At 40.4% G+C, this 14711-nt stretch overlaps 1 protein-coding gene across 2 annotated transcripts in view; it reads right to left on the bottom strand.

Annotated features, from left to right (window-relative positions):
* Positions 1–14711, bottom strand: part of LOC106607176 (histone deacetylase 5) — a 79701-nt gene that overhangs the window by 56552 nt on the left and 8438 nt on the right. Inside the window, exon 2 of one of the 2 annotated variants that reach the window (XM_014203848.2) lies at positions 9434–9677. The exons of the other annotated variant lie outside the window; for it this stretch is intronic. The gene's annotated coding sequence lies outside the window, so the exon portion shown is untranslated. The remainder of the gene's footprint in view (positions 1–9433; positions 9678–14711) is intronic. 2 annotated transcript variants of the gene reach the window in all.

The raw sequence follows: 14711 nt of genomic DNA on the forward strand, positions 1-14711 counted from the left end.
TCTGCCTGGCCGGTTCCCCTCTCTCCACTGGGATTCTCTGCCTCTAACCCTATTACAGGGGCTGAGTCACTGGTTTACTGGTGCTCTTCCATGTCGTCCCTAGGAGGGGTGCGTCACTTGAGTGGGTTGAGTCACTGACGTGGTCTTCCTGTCTGGGTTGGCGCCCCCCCCTTGGGTTGTGCCGTGGCGGAGATCTTTGTGGGCTATACTGGGCCTTGTCTCAGGATGGTAAGTTGGTGGTTGAAGATATTCCTCTAGTGGTGTGGGGGCTGTGCATTGGCAAAGTGGGTGGGGTTATATCCTTCCTTTTTGGCCCTGTTCGGGGGTATCATCGGATGGGGCCACAGTATCTCCTGAACCCTCCTGTCTCAGCCTCCAGTATTTATGCTGCAGTAGTTTGTGTCGGGTGGGCTAGGGTCAGTCTTATATCTGGAGTATTTCTCCTGTCTTATCCGGTGTCCTGTGTGAATTTAAGTATGCTCTCTCTAATTCTCTCTCGGAGGAGGAGGACCTGAGCCCAAGGACCATGCCTCAAGGACTACCTGGCATGATGACTCCTTGCTGTCCCCAGTCCACCTGGCTGTGCTGCTGCTCCAGTTTCAACTGTTCTGCCTGTGGCTATGGAACCCTGACCTGGTCACCGGACATGCTACCTGTCCCAGACCTGCTTTTTTCAACTCTCGAGACAGCAGGAGCGGTAGAGATACTCTGAATAATGGGCTATAAAAAGCCAACTGACATTTCCTCTTGAGGTGCTGACCTGTTGCACCCTTGACAACAACTGTGATTATTATTATTATAATTTTTTAGACCCTGCTGGTCATCTATGAACATCTTGGTCATGTTCTGTTATAATCTCCACCCGGCACAGCCAGAAGAGGACTGGCCACTGCCCATAGCCTGGTTCCTCTAGGTTTCTTCCTAGGTTCCTGCCTTTCTAGGGAGTTTTTCCTAGCCACTGTGCTTCTACACCTGCATTGCTTGCTGTTTGGGGTTTTAGGCTGGGTTTCTGTACAGCACTTTGAGATATCTGCTGATGTAAGAAGGGCTATATAAATAAATGATTAAACAAACAGCCATGACAACGCAGGAGTGGCTTCGGGACAAGTCTCTGAATGTCCTTGAGTAGCCCAGCCAGAGCCCAGACTTGAACATCTCTGGAGAAACCTGAAAATAGCTGTGCAGCAACGCTCCCCATCCAACCTGAAAGAGCTTGAGAGGATCTGCAGAGAATAGGATAAACTCCCCAAATACAGGTGCGCCAAGCTTGTAGCGTCAAACCCAAGAAGACTCAAGGTTGTAATCGTTGCTAAAGGTGCTTCAACAAAGTACTGAGTAAAGGGTCTGAACACTTATATAAATATAAAAAATATATAAACCTTTATTTGCTTTGTCATTATGAGGTATTGTGTGTAGATTGTTTTTTTGAATCCCCCTAAAATTGTAGAATAAGGCTGTAACGTAACAAAATGTGGAAAAAGCCAAAGGGTCTGAATAATTTCCGAATGCACTGTAGATAAGATCTATAATTTAACTAATTTTGAATGACAAAAGCAGAATGAGGTTGCAAACCTCCCCCTTTTTCCTCCAAACATAACGATGGTCATTATGGCCAAACAGTTCTTTTTCACACATAGAAGCTATACACACACACTAGAGGTCGGCCGATTAATTACGGCCGATTTCAAGTTTTATTTATTTTACACCTTTATTTACCTTGGCAAGTCAGATTAAGAACACATTCTTATTTTCAATGACGGCCTAGGAACGGGGGTTAACTGCCTTGTTCGGGGGGGGGGGGGGGATTTGTTTTTGCAACCTTCCGGGTACTAGTCCAACGCTCTAACCACCTGCCTTACATTGCACTCCACGAGGAGCCTGCATAGCAGGCTCACTACCTGTTACGCGAGGGCAGCAAGAAGCCAAGGTATGTTGCTAGCTAGCATTAAACTTAACATAAATCACTAGTTTACTACACATGGTTGATGATATTACTAGTTTATCTAACGTGTCCTGCGTTGCATATAATCGATGCGGTGCCTGTTCATTTATCATTGAATCACAGCCTACTTCGACAAACGAGTGTTGATTTAACAAGCGCATTTGCGGAAAAAAAAGCACTGTCGTTGCACAAATGTACCTAACCATAAACATCAATGCCTTTCTTTAAAATCAATACACAAGTATATATTTTTAAACCTGCATATTTAGTTAATATTGCCTGCTAACATGAAATTGTGTCACATCTCTAGCGTTCATTGCACGCAGAGTAAGGGTATATGCAACAGTTAGGGCCGCCTGGCTCGTCTCCAACTAATTTGCCAGAATTTTATGTAATTATGACATAACATTGAAGGTTGTGCAATGTAACAGGAATATTTAGACTTAGGTATGTCACCCGTTAGATAAAATACAGAACAATTCCATATTTCACTGAAAGAAAAAAAACATTTTGTTTTGGAGATGATATTTTCCGGATTCGACTAAGGCTCGTATCTGTGTGTTACTATATTATAATTAAGTCTATGATTTGATAGAGCAGTCTGACTGAGCGGTGGTAGGCAGCAGTAGGCTCATAAGCATTCATTCAAACAGCACTTTCGTGCGTTTTGCCAGCAGCTCGTCGCTGTGCTTCAAGCTATTTATGACTTCAAGCCGGGTGGGTATAATTTGTGGAACGTTCCAACAGGAATCTATTCCAAAAACTTCGTAAATAACAAGGTTGCCAAAAAAGAAGGCATAAAGTCGTAGCGGCAGAATAAGATACCGGGTAGGGAGTGGTCTATTTCATTGCGTTTTTCACTCATCACGTTTATTCTGAAAAATGTCTGTCCTCTCTCTGGTTGCTTATGGACAAACATTAAGAATAAGCTACGTGGTGAGTTGATGCCTATTCGGCAGCTAGTTAGCTAGGTTTGGATGCGTTGTTGGTTGGCAACCTTTTACTTAAAGTTTTTTTTGGAACAGATTCCTGTTGTAACGTTCCACAAATTATACCCACCCCTTCAAGCCTATCAACTCCCAAGATTAGGCTGGTGTAACCGATGTGAAATGGCTAGCTAGTTAGCGGGTGCGCACTAATAGCGTTTCAAACGTCACTCGCTCTGAGACTTGGAGTAGTTGTTCCCCTTGCTCGGCCTGGGTAACGCTGCTTCAAGGATGGCTGTTGTCGACGTGTTCCTGGTTCGAGCCCAGGTAGGAGCGAGGAGAGGGACGGAAGCTATACTGTTACACTGGCAATACTAAAGATCCTATAAGAACATCCAAGTCAAAGGTATATGAAATACAAATCGTATAGAGAGAAATAGTCCTATAATTCCTATAATAACTTCAACCTAAAACTTCTTACCTGGGAATATTGAAGACTCATGTTAAGGAACCACCAGCTTTCATATGTTCCCATGTTCTGAGCAAGGCACTTAAACGTTAGCTTTGTTACATGGCACATATTGCACTTTTACTTTCTTCTCCAACACTGTTTTGCATTATTTAAACCAAATTGAACCCGTTTCATTATTTATTTGAGCCTAAATTGATTTCATTGATGTATTATGTTAAAATAACTGTTCATTCAGTATTGTTGTAATTCTCATTATTACAAATAAAAAGAAATACAATTTTTTTTAAATAAATATCGGCTTTTTTGGTCCTCCAATAAATTGGTATCGGCGTTGAAAAATCATAATCGGTCGACCTAACACACACACACACACACACACACACACACACACACACACACGAGGATTCAATTTCCTCAAATAGAACGCAGTGATGACTCATTCTCTGCAATGTTCTGCTGATACAGATAACACTGTATACCAAATATAGCCATAGAAATGTGGAGGAATTATTCTGTTCAGGTCAACCCAGGGTATTACACCTTGACCAAACCAGCTCCACGCATGTTGATTTTGTCTATCCCGATCAGACGCGTTCATGACACGCAGGTTAACAAATAATATTACATTTGGGGACCGAGCACAACACACATGAAACACGGGAGATAAACATTGGGTTGTTATTTTACCAGAAATGCATATGGTCATTTATATATTTTTTTGCTGGATATCTTTGTACAATTCTGACCCATTTTGAACTCTTACAAAAATTGTGTGTTCTCTACTCAATTTATTCTGCAACGCTCGCAACACGGCCGGTTCAGTCAGCATGTAACGCATGCCATCCTTGTAACATTGGATCAAACATGTTAATACTGTAAATGACGTGTTTTCAAATATGGAAATGTGAAGTGCACATTTGGACTCACAGGTGTTTGGTTTGCTTGTATGACATCAAAGAGGCATTATAACACTCAATGTCTCATCTTTCAGAACACATCAACTCCTCTCGATTTACGCGTTTCCCCTCACCCAGACAATTTCAAAATGTAGCCCAATTAGCGTGCGGGATGAGGGAAACTTGTCACGCACTGCGCTCAAGTTTAGAATAGCTGTCAGTCAAAACCGATACGGTGCTGTGAAGCGTAGAATCTGAGCTCTCACGTCATGTATAGCATGTTACTCTACAGCCACTGCGTTCCAATCCACTTATCAATGACAAATTGCCATTTTCAACCCGTATACAGTATGACAGGGATTGTGCAAGTGGAAAGGTCTACTGATCATAACAAATGGTAATGTGAGAATGCCTTGATAGGCTAGCCTATAAAAAAAAGAATGTGAGAAAGAAGGACAACGAATGAAAGGAAATAGAGAATGTCTGTAAGCGGCTGGTTGAGCTTGTGTTGATTGATGCAAATCAATATGTTCCTGCAGTCAAGATAGGAACTTGCCCCTCATATTGGAACGGAGTCAAAACCTTTCTGGAAACAAGCACGGTCCAAAGGAACATAATTTTTTTTTTTAAAAAGGCCCTTAGTTTTAACTCATTATACAGCGAAAATGAGATTGTAAATATGGCTGTGATTGTGCCTTTGCCCAGTGACAGAGGGCTCATCCATTGGAGATTGGTTGGTCATATAATATGTACAAACCACTACAGCTGGGCGATATGGGCAAAAATCCATATTGCGACAAATTACCTGAATAATGATAAACAGAATGCTAAGTTTAGCTAATGTTGTGTACCCACTTTTTATCCTTTAAAACTACTACTACTTGTTTGATGGTTGTAGCCATCAATTGTCCCATTAACAGCTAGGATATGCATATAAATTGGTAGATTTGGATTGAAAACACTAAAGTTTCCAAAACTGTTAAAACAATGTCTGAGGAAAATCCATCCAGGAAGTGGGATTTTTTTGATGTGGGTATTTTCAATTGAATGCCTATAGAGTATGTATTGGGTTAGGACCCAGATTGCAGTTCCTATGGCTTCCACTAGATGTCAGTCGTTGGACATTGTTTCAGGCTTGTTTTCTGAAAAATGAAGAAGAGTGAGACCTTTCTCTCAGTGGACTGAGGAAGAATGCAGAGCTGGTTTGCGCGCGTGACTGATTGCGCGCCCTTCGTTGTTTTTCCTTTCTATTGAATACGCTATTGTCCGGTTGAAATATATATTATTTCTGTATTTTGAATTTGGCACTCTGCAATTTCACCGGATGTTGTCGAGGTGGGTCGCTAGCGGAACGCCTGCGCCAGAAAGGTAAAAAAAATAATTGTTACTGAGATTTTTCACTGGCCTACACACACACACACACAATACCCCATAATGTCAAAGTGGAGGTGTTTTTCAATTTCTTTTTGAAAAATGTCTTAAGTATTCAACCCCTTTCTTATGGAAAGCCTAAGTTCAGGAGTAAAAATGTGCTTAACAAGTCACATAATAAGTTGCATGGACTCGCTCTGTGTGCAGTAAGTGTTTAAAGCTGCAATATGTAACTTCTTAGGAGAACCGAACAAATTCACATTATTTCTATGCTTCCTGTTAAGTTTTGTTTTTGCACATTATCTTCAAAACAGCAGAAAATACAATACTGTTATGGAAAATATATTTCTGTGATTAAAAAAAAAAAAAAAAAAGTACAATGATTCTCGACACTTGTTCTGTCAAACAGAAATTATGCAAACTATTCGAATTTTAGAAACCAGGAAAAGGTGGAGCGATTTCTGCATAGTGCATCTTTAATGCCATTTTTGAATGACTTCCTCATCTCTGTATCTCACACATACAGATAATTGTAAAGGTCCCTCAGTCGAGCAGTGAATTTCAAAACACGGAAAACCTCTGGTTGAATCGAATGCCTCGCAAACGGCACATATTAGTAGTAGATGTGTGTTAAAAAAATAAAATAAAAAAAAGTAACTACGAAGATACAGGCGTCTTTCCTAACTCAGTTGCCAGAGAGGAAGGATACCGCTTAGGGATTTCCACCATGAGGTCAATGGTGACTTTAAAAAAGTTAGAGTTTAACAGCTGTAATAGGAGAAAATGGATCAACATTGTAGTTACTAACCTAATTGACAGAGTGAAGAGAAGGCTGTACAGAATTTAAAATCTCATAACATGCATCCTGTTTGCAAAAAGGCACTAAAGTAATACTGCAAAAAATGTGACAAACATTTTGTCCTGAATACAAAGTGTTATGTTGTAAGGGGCAAATCCAATACATGAAATAAATCAAACTGTCACATGCGCCAAATACAACAGGTGTGGACTTTACCGTAAAATGCTTACTTACAAGCCATTAACCCTTTCTTGAACTGCATTGTTGGTTAAGAAAATATTTACCAAATAAACTAAAGTAAAAAATAAAAAAAAGTTACACATTAACAAAGCTATATACAGAGTACCAGTCTCCATATTTTCAAGCATAGTGGCGGCTGCATCATGTTAAGGGTATGCTTGCAATCATTCAGGACTAGGGAGTTTCAGGATTTAAAAAAAATAAACAGAATGGAGCCAAGTACAGACAAAATCCTAGTGGAAAAGCTGGTTTAGTCTGCTTTCCACCAGACACAGAGATGAATTCAACTTTCAGCAGGACAATAACCTAAAACACAAGGCAAAATCTACACGGGTGTTGCTTACCAAGAACACAGTGAATGTTCCAGAGGAGCCGAGTTACAGTTTTGACTTAAATTGATGGGAAGACCTGAAAATGGTTGCCTTGCAATGATCAACAACCAATTTGACAGAGCTTGAAGAATTTGGGGGGGGAAAAAATATATTAAAAAAATAAAGGCAAATATTGCACAATCCAGGTGTGAAAAGTTCTTAGAGATTTACCCAGAAAGCCACAGCAGTAGTCACTGCCAAAAGTGCTTCCACAAAGTATTGACTCAGGGTTGTGAATACGTATGTAAATGTAATATTTCTGTATTTCATTTTCAATAAAAAATGTATCAAAAATGTCTAAAAATACATTTTCATTTTGTCATTGAGGCCATGGTCACCAACCTTTGAGTAAAGATCACTTTTGCATTAAAAAAAAGTATGCTGATATCTACAACTTATATTTTTTTTAAACATGACTTAATTTTTTCTAACATTAACCTAATAAAAACTGTTCTGTAGGAATCAGGTTTGTGCAGTAGGCAGGCCTAATACATTATCAAAGCATATTGGCCATATGCCTGGCAATATTGTTCTTCTCAGACCACATTATATTTCAAAAGTCAAGCTTTGATAACAAAATAGATCATAATTTGGTGTAGCACTTGCGAGCCACAGCGGAGAATAAATTGAAATAATTCAAATATTTATTTTTACTGGACAGATGGTAAGCTACCTGCATCTGATGGTGATTAAGACGACTGAACTGATGAAAAACTCATTTATTTATTTTACGCCTTGGAATTCCAAGTTGATGACTTTTTTTTTTTTTTAAACACAATATTTTTCCCAGTCAGATCTCGTTTATTTCCGAGTTCCCAGTTGGCTTGAGTGCATTGAAGTCGTAGATGCCCAAGTTCCTAGTTGTTTTGAACACAGCATTAGTCTCAGCGGAGGGAGAGAAAGAGCAGCAGAGGGTCAGCCTCTCGTGGTCCCTGCTCTCTCCTTTCTCTGGTCAGTCTCACCGGAGGAGAGGGGACACAGTCTTCCACCTGATGGTGAAACTCGAGTCGCACCGCACCTGCCTCAAGCATAAATGAAATGTTCCTATGACCAGAGAAAGTGAAATATTCAAATAAACACGACAAACTGCTAATAATAAAAACCCAAGGCCATCTATACACTCGGCTATTCATTCATTGCAGCGCGAGTAGGAGTTGTATGTTTTGTAATAGTTTTGAATAAAAATGTAACAGTGCTGAATAAAAAAAATAAAAAAATTCTACATGAACTCACTTATAAAAACAGCACCTCTTGCTGTATTATTTGACAGTCTCTCTCTGGTCGTGTTTAGAAGTTATGATATCTCACATAGCTCAAATCAGTGCCTACAAGTTTGATACTAGCCTATCAGCTTGGCCAGCGCCATGGGCGCACTTAATTTAGCAACAGATCTCCAGGTCCACCAGGTAGACAGACAAATTAAATAGTTAAAAATGCGAACACTTATGGGGTATTGTGTGTAGATTGAATTCAAAATATATTTTTTGTTACCAGTCCAACAAAAATGTGGAATAAGTCAAGGGATATGAATACTTTGAAGGCAGTGTATTAGAAAAATGTATTTCATTTCAAACTTCATATTTCTCTACTATAGGCTACTTATTGTAATGAACGATAAACAAAATACCGATCGGAAGACCTTCCTGCCCTACTGCTTCAAATGCTATTAAAAGAAAGACACACAACACGCACACTATATATATATATATATCTCCAAAGATACTAGCTATACACAAGCTACTTACGACTCATACTCATTGCACAAAAAAAAAAAAAAAGTCAGTCATGTTCGCTCTAGTGTACTGTCCAATGAGCAGACAACCCTCCAGGCCTTTCACAGAACAGTCAGGGTTGCCACGGCACCCAGTGACATTCAAAGACGTCATTAGGGGGATGGGAGGTTAATAAAGGTCTGGTCAGTCGTCAGCAGTTCTAAATATAGACAGAAAGAGATTGGAGAAGAGAGCAGCCAGTAAGAGAATCCACAGGTTGTTGTTGTTAGGATTTATTCTGATATAGGATAGCCCATGTGTAGAGGAACTTCAACTGGAATCATGAGAGCAAGCCTAAAAAAAAAAAAAAAATGTATATTGTTTAAGAGACCCATAAACACATCCTACTACTGGAGATAATTCTGAATTATCACTCCAGTTTGCTGACTTCTTTAAGATAAAAGTAATAATGTGTGTACAAGTTCAATGGTGAACCATACAGCCACCATGAAAGCACCGGACTTTGAGATGCTGGTTTCCTGTCGTCAAACAAACTTGTAAATTACTCAGGGAAATCACAACACATGAGTAACGTCCTGAGGGAAGTTCATGGACAGGATCAGAGGGGTAAGAGGTCACGGGGGGTGGGCTTCTTCAGCATTTCATGAAGGAAAAAAAGCTGGAGGAAAGAAAAGCAGACTTACCTGTGGTGTTGGCAGAAATGAACGGAGAAGCCAGAGATGATTGCGCTAGTGATCTTTGTTGTTCCAAAACTCAGTCAAGTTGACGGTAATAAGAATTAGGATGATAAAGCCTTAGGCGAGTGTGTATTTGCTTGTGTTTGGGAATGGACTGAAGGTTCTAAAGTGGGTCTTCGGAGTCGGCCATGGCTTTGGTCCAGAGGTATGGTGGATCAGTAGGCTCCTCCCCTTCCTCGAATCAATCCCACTGCAATAGTCACAAATGAACAGGAGTTAGCCTACTGCAGTTCAAGGATCCTGGTATCCATATCTCCTCACAGCCCTGGCCACTGCCAATAGCATGGCCAGCATTCATTCATTCATAAGTAATTCAGTAATGTTAGTTTTCGACTCCAATTTTGCTTAGTCAGGCAATGACAGAGTAGGTGATCTGCCAGTCAAGATTAGTTGTTACGCACAGGCCAAATAAGCAGCTGGGCTACCTCCATTTGCAACTCTCCCTCCCCAACTACCACCATGATAAACAGAGATGACCAATGATTTGACATTATTCCACTCCAGACTACCATTAAAACACTTTCTTTAACTCAAAAAAGTCTAGTTTCAGACACTGTCAGTGTGTCTGAAATGTGGAAAATTGTTTTGCTTTGAGGAGGGAAGGTGAGGGAGTCAGTCAGTTTGCCTCCACCGAAAAGCACTCGCAGAGCTGTTAATGGAATGAGTCATGCAGCCTAGGGTCTGCAGAGACACTACGATACCCACACTCCCCCTGGGGATGGAGGAGGAGAGGCATAGCGCTGCAATACCAATACTGGCCCCCAGTCTCACCTGGGGTCATTGAGCATGGTGAGTGGACAAATGGACAGTGTCAATATGTGCCATCTTTCTAAGCTGGGCCTCTGTTCTAAATCAATAAGCTACTTAGTCATTTCATCACCGTGTGAATGTGAAAACACATTCTAAATTACTTGTGTAAATTTCTCCCTGCTTATGTATGATGGTCTATTTCTTAGGTCGCAAATTAAAAACCTTAGTTGTTGGTTCCTAGATCTCTAGTATAGCTATTATATCCATGTCATACATTCTTACAAGGGGATTTCACCATGGGAGGTCTGATTTCATTCATCCAGGGTTCTGCCCAACATAAATATGAAAAATCTATATTCTCTTTATTCCAAATAGCCTTTAAAAATGCTGGAATTGGTACTTGGTGAATATGCCACGTCCATTTGCGATATTACAACAGAAGTTACTTCAAACAACTGAGTTCATTTCCCTCATATTGCATGCACGATATAACAGAGGTACTGCACATTTTTTGTTGTTGCCATACTAGATGCTCCTCTCCTCAGTTTCATCAACAAATCAAAAACAATAAATGCGCTGGGGCGAGCAGGGGCGCCGTTTCACCTTAACCGGTTTAGGATAGGGGGCAGTATTTTCACGGCCGGATAAAAAAACGTACCCGATTTAATCTGGTTATTACTCCTGCCCAGAAACTAGAATATGCATATAATTGTTTGATTTGGATAGAAAACACCCTAAAGTTTCTAAAACTGTTTGAATGGTGTCTGAGTATAACAGAACTCATGTCAGGCCAACACCTGAGAATATTCTAAACAGGAAGTGCCCTCTGACCATTTCTTGGCCTTCTATTGCCTCTTTATCGAAAACAGAGGATCTCTGCTGTAACGTGACATTTTCTAAGACTCCCATAGGCTCTCAGAAGGCGCCAGAACAGGGAATGATGACTCTGCAGTCCCTGGCTGAAAAACAGTAGCGCATTTGGATAGTGGTCGATCTGAGAACAATGAAACGGGTGCGCGCGTGCACGTGAAGAGTCCATTTGACATTTTCAGTCTTTGAACGAAAACGTCTCGCGGTGGGAATATTATCGCTATTTTACGAGAAAAATCGCATAAAAATTGATTTTAAACAGCGTTTGACATGCTTCGAAGTACGGTAATGGAATATTTTGAATTTTTTTGTCACGATACGCGCCGGCGCGTCACCCTTCGGATAGTGTCTTGAACGCAAGAACAAAACGCCGCTATTTGGATATAACTATGGATTATTTGGAACAAAAACAGCATTGGTGTGGAAGTAGAAGTCCTGGGAGTGCATTCTGACAAAGAACAGCAAAGGTAATCCAATTTTTCTTATAGTAAATCTGAGTTTGGTGAGTACCAAACTTTGTGGGTGTCAAAATAGCTAGCCTGTGATGGCCGGGATATCTACTCAGAATATTGCAAAAGCTATTTTAAAATCGGAAACCGCGATCGCATAAAGGAGTTCTGTATCTATAATTCTTAAAATAATTATGTTTTTTGTGAACGTTTATCGTGTGTAATTAAGTAAATTCACCGGAAGTGTTCGGTGGGTATGCTAGTTCTTAACGTCACATGCTAATGTAAAAAGCTGGTTTTTGATATAAATATGAACTTGATTTAACAAAACATGCATGTATTGTATAACATAATGTCCTAGGAGTGTCATCTGATGAAGATCAAAGGTTAGTGCTGCATTTAGCTGTGGTTTTGGTTTTTGTGACATTATATGCTAGCTTGAAAAATGGGTGTGTCTGATTATTTCTGGCTGGGTACTCTGCCGACATAATCTAATGTTTTGCTTTCGTTGTAAAGCCTTTTTGAAATCGGACAGTGTGGTTAGATAAAGGAGAGTCTTGTCTTTAAAATGCTGTAAAATAGTCATATGTTTCAAAAATTGAAGTTTTGGGATTTTTGAGGAGTTTGTAATTCGCGCCACGCCCTATCATTGGATATTGGAGCGGTGTTCCGAAAGCAGCAAATATTCTAAATCATTTCAATAAACTCCTGTCAAGGTAGCCTAATCACAAGCAATAAAATGTGCATTATGTTGTTTATACAAAGAGGTTATTCACACACTTTGCAGACCTTGTCCAGAGCAAATTACATCATACAAATGTACATATTTTGTATTCACACAGCTGGATGAACACTGGCGCAGTGCCAATTACGTCTTTCTCATTATTAGACAGCGATGACTTTTGGGTATTTGAACATGCAACCTCCTGGTTAAATCCTTAACGGGCGATGTTGGCACCATTACGCCACACTGTAAAAAGGTCTAACAAAGTGCCTGCTTTATGCTTAATCCCCATTCATCTCGGTTTGCTCTGCAGCTGCTGTTGGGTCTGCATCCTACAGGAGTCCTGGCAATTCCACAGCCCACTGGGGCACCCTGCATTTTGGACAGTGTCCCTCCCTGGACCTGCGGCCTCACCTACTGGGCAGAGGAAGCAACTGCAGGGGCAGGACGTGGCCAGAGAGCCCCCCCACTATGTCTCAACACAAGTCGGAGTAGGCATTATCAACCAGATTTAATCACCAGCTCCCTCATTTCAGCAAACACTGGATAGTCTTTGTGCCTAATCTAACCATAGGGCTGCACTACAGTAAATTATATATTCTACACAGAAACCTGACCAAAGTGGCACTGAGGCTCAGAATGTGGCATTTTACACAAGTAAGGCTTGGGTGACTGATGATGACGACGTAAAGATTCGGCATTTCTGCAAATATTTGTTTAATGTTGGAAGTCTATATCAGAGCATGCCTTTAAATGATAATTCCATACTGATATTGTACATCTATTTACTCTTTTTTGAAAAGCACAGATGGCAAACAGTAACCTATACAGGCAAACAAAGGGTGCAGTCTGCTATGTGCACTAGTTGTCTGTACCAAAACTCCAGTAATTTTCATTCATAGCTTGTTCTCCATCTTTTTTTTAAAATATAAATAGGGAGACACTTTTCAGCACCAGTCAAAAGTTGACACACCTACTCATTCAAGGGTTCCTTTATTTTTACTATTTTCTACATTGTAGAATAGTAGTGAAGACATCAAAACTATGAAATAACACATATGGAATCATGTAGTAACCAAAGAAAAGTTGTGTATAATATATATATAATAGATAGATGAGATTGTTCTAAGTAGCCACCCTTTGCCTTGATGACAGCTTTGCACACTCTTGGCATTCTCTCAACCAGCTTCATGAGTCACCTGGAATGCATTTCAATTAACAGGTGTGCCTTAAAAGCTCATTTATGGAATTTCTTTCCTTCGTAATGCATTTGAGCCAATCAGTTGTGTTGTGACAAGGTGGGGGTGGTATACAAAAGATTACCCTATTTGGTAAAAGTCCAACTCCATATTATGGCAAGACCAGCGCAAATAAGCAAAGAGAAACGACAGTCCATCATTACTTTAAGACATGAAGGTCAGTCAATGCGGAAATTTGAGAACTTCAATAAGTTTCTTCTAGTGCAGTTGCAAAAACCATCAAGCGCTATGATGAAACTGGCTCTCATGACGACCGCCACAGAAAAGGAAGACTCAGAGCTCAAATCAAACTGTATTTGTCACATGCGCCGACTACAACAGGTGTAGACCTTAGTGAAATGCTTACTTACAAGCCCATAACCAACAAAGTGTCAAGAAGTGATTTTCTAAAATAAACTGAAGTTACATTTTTTTTTTTAAGAAACATAGGGCAACAATAAAATAACGGTAGTGAGGCTTTATACAGGAGGTACCGGTACAAAGTCAATGTGCGGGGCACCAGGTTAGTCGAGGTAATAGGGGGGGGACCTATGATTAGGGTGGCTGGATTCTTAATCTCTATGGGCTAGGTGGGACGCTTGCGTCCCACCTACTCAACAGCCAGTTGAATCCTGTGGCGCGTTATTCAAATCCTTAGATATGCCATTCAATTTTTCAAAAATATGACTATTTTACACCATTTTAAAGATAAGACTCTCGTTAATCTAACCACACTTTTTCCCGGGCTCTGAGACCCTATGGAAGTGTCACGTTATTGCACAGATCCTGAGTCTTCAATAAAAAGAGCCAAGATGAAACACTACTTCTCAGACAGGCCACTTCCTGCTTGAAATCTCAGGTTTTTGCCTGCCATATGAGTTCTGTTATACTCACAACCATTCAAACAGTTTTAGAAACTTTAGGGTGTTTTCTATCCAAAGCCAATAATTATATGCATATTCTAGTTACTGGGCAGGAGTAGTAACCAGATTAAATCGAGTACGTTTTTTATCCAGCCGTGTCAATACTGCCCCCTAGCCCTAACAGGTTAAGCAATTTTTAGGGTCTTCCTCTGACACCGCCTTGTATAGAGGTCCCGGATGACAGGAAGCGTGGCCCCAGTGATGTACTGGGCCATTCGCACTACCCTCTGTAGTGCCTTGCCGTCTGAGGTCGAGCAGTTGCCATACCAG

Source organism: Salmo salar, chromosome ssa06 (genome assembly GCF_905237065.1).
Source record: "Salmo salar chromosome ssa06, Ssal_v3.1, whole genome shotgun sequence".
Classification (NCBI taxonomy): domain Eukaryota; kingdom Metazoa; phylum Chordata; class Actinopteri; order Salmoniformes; family Salmonidae; genus Salmo; species Salmo salar.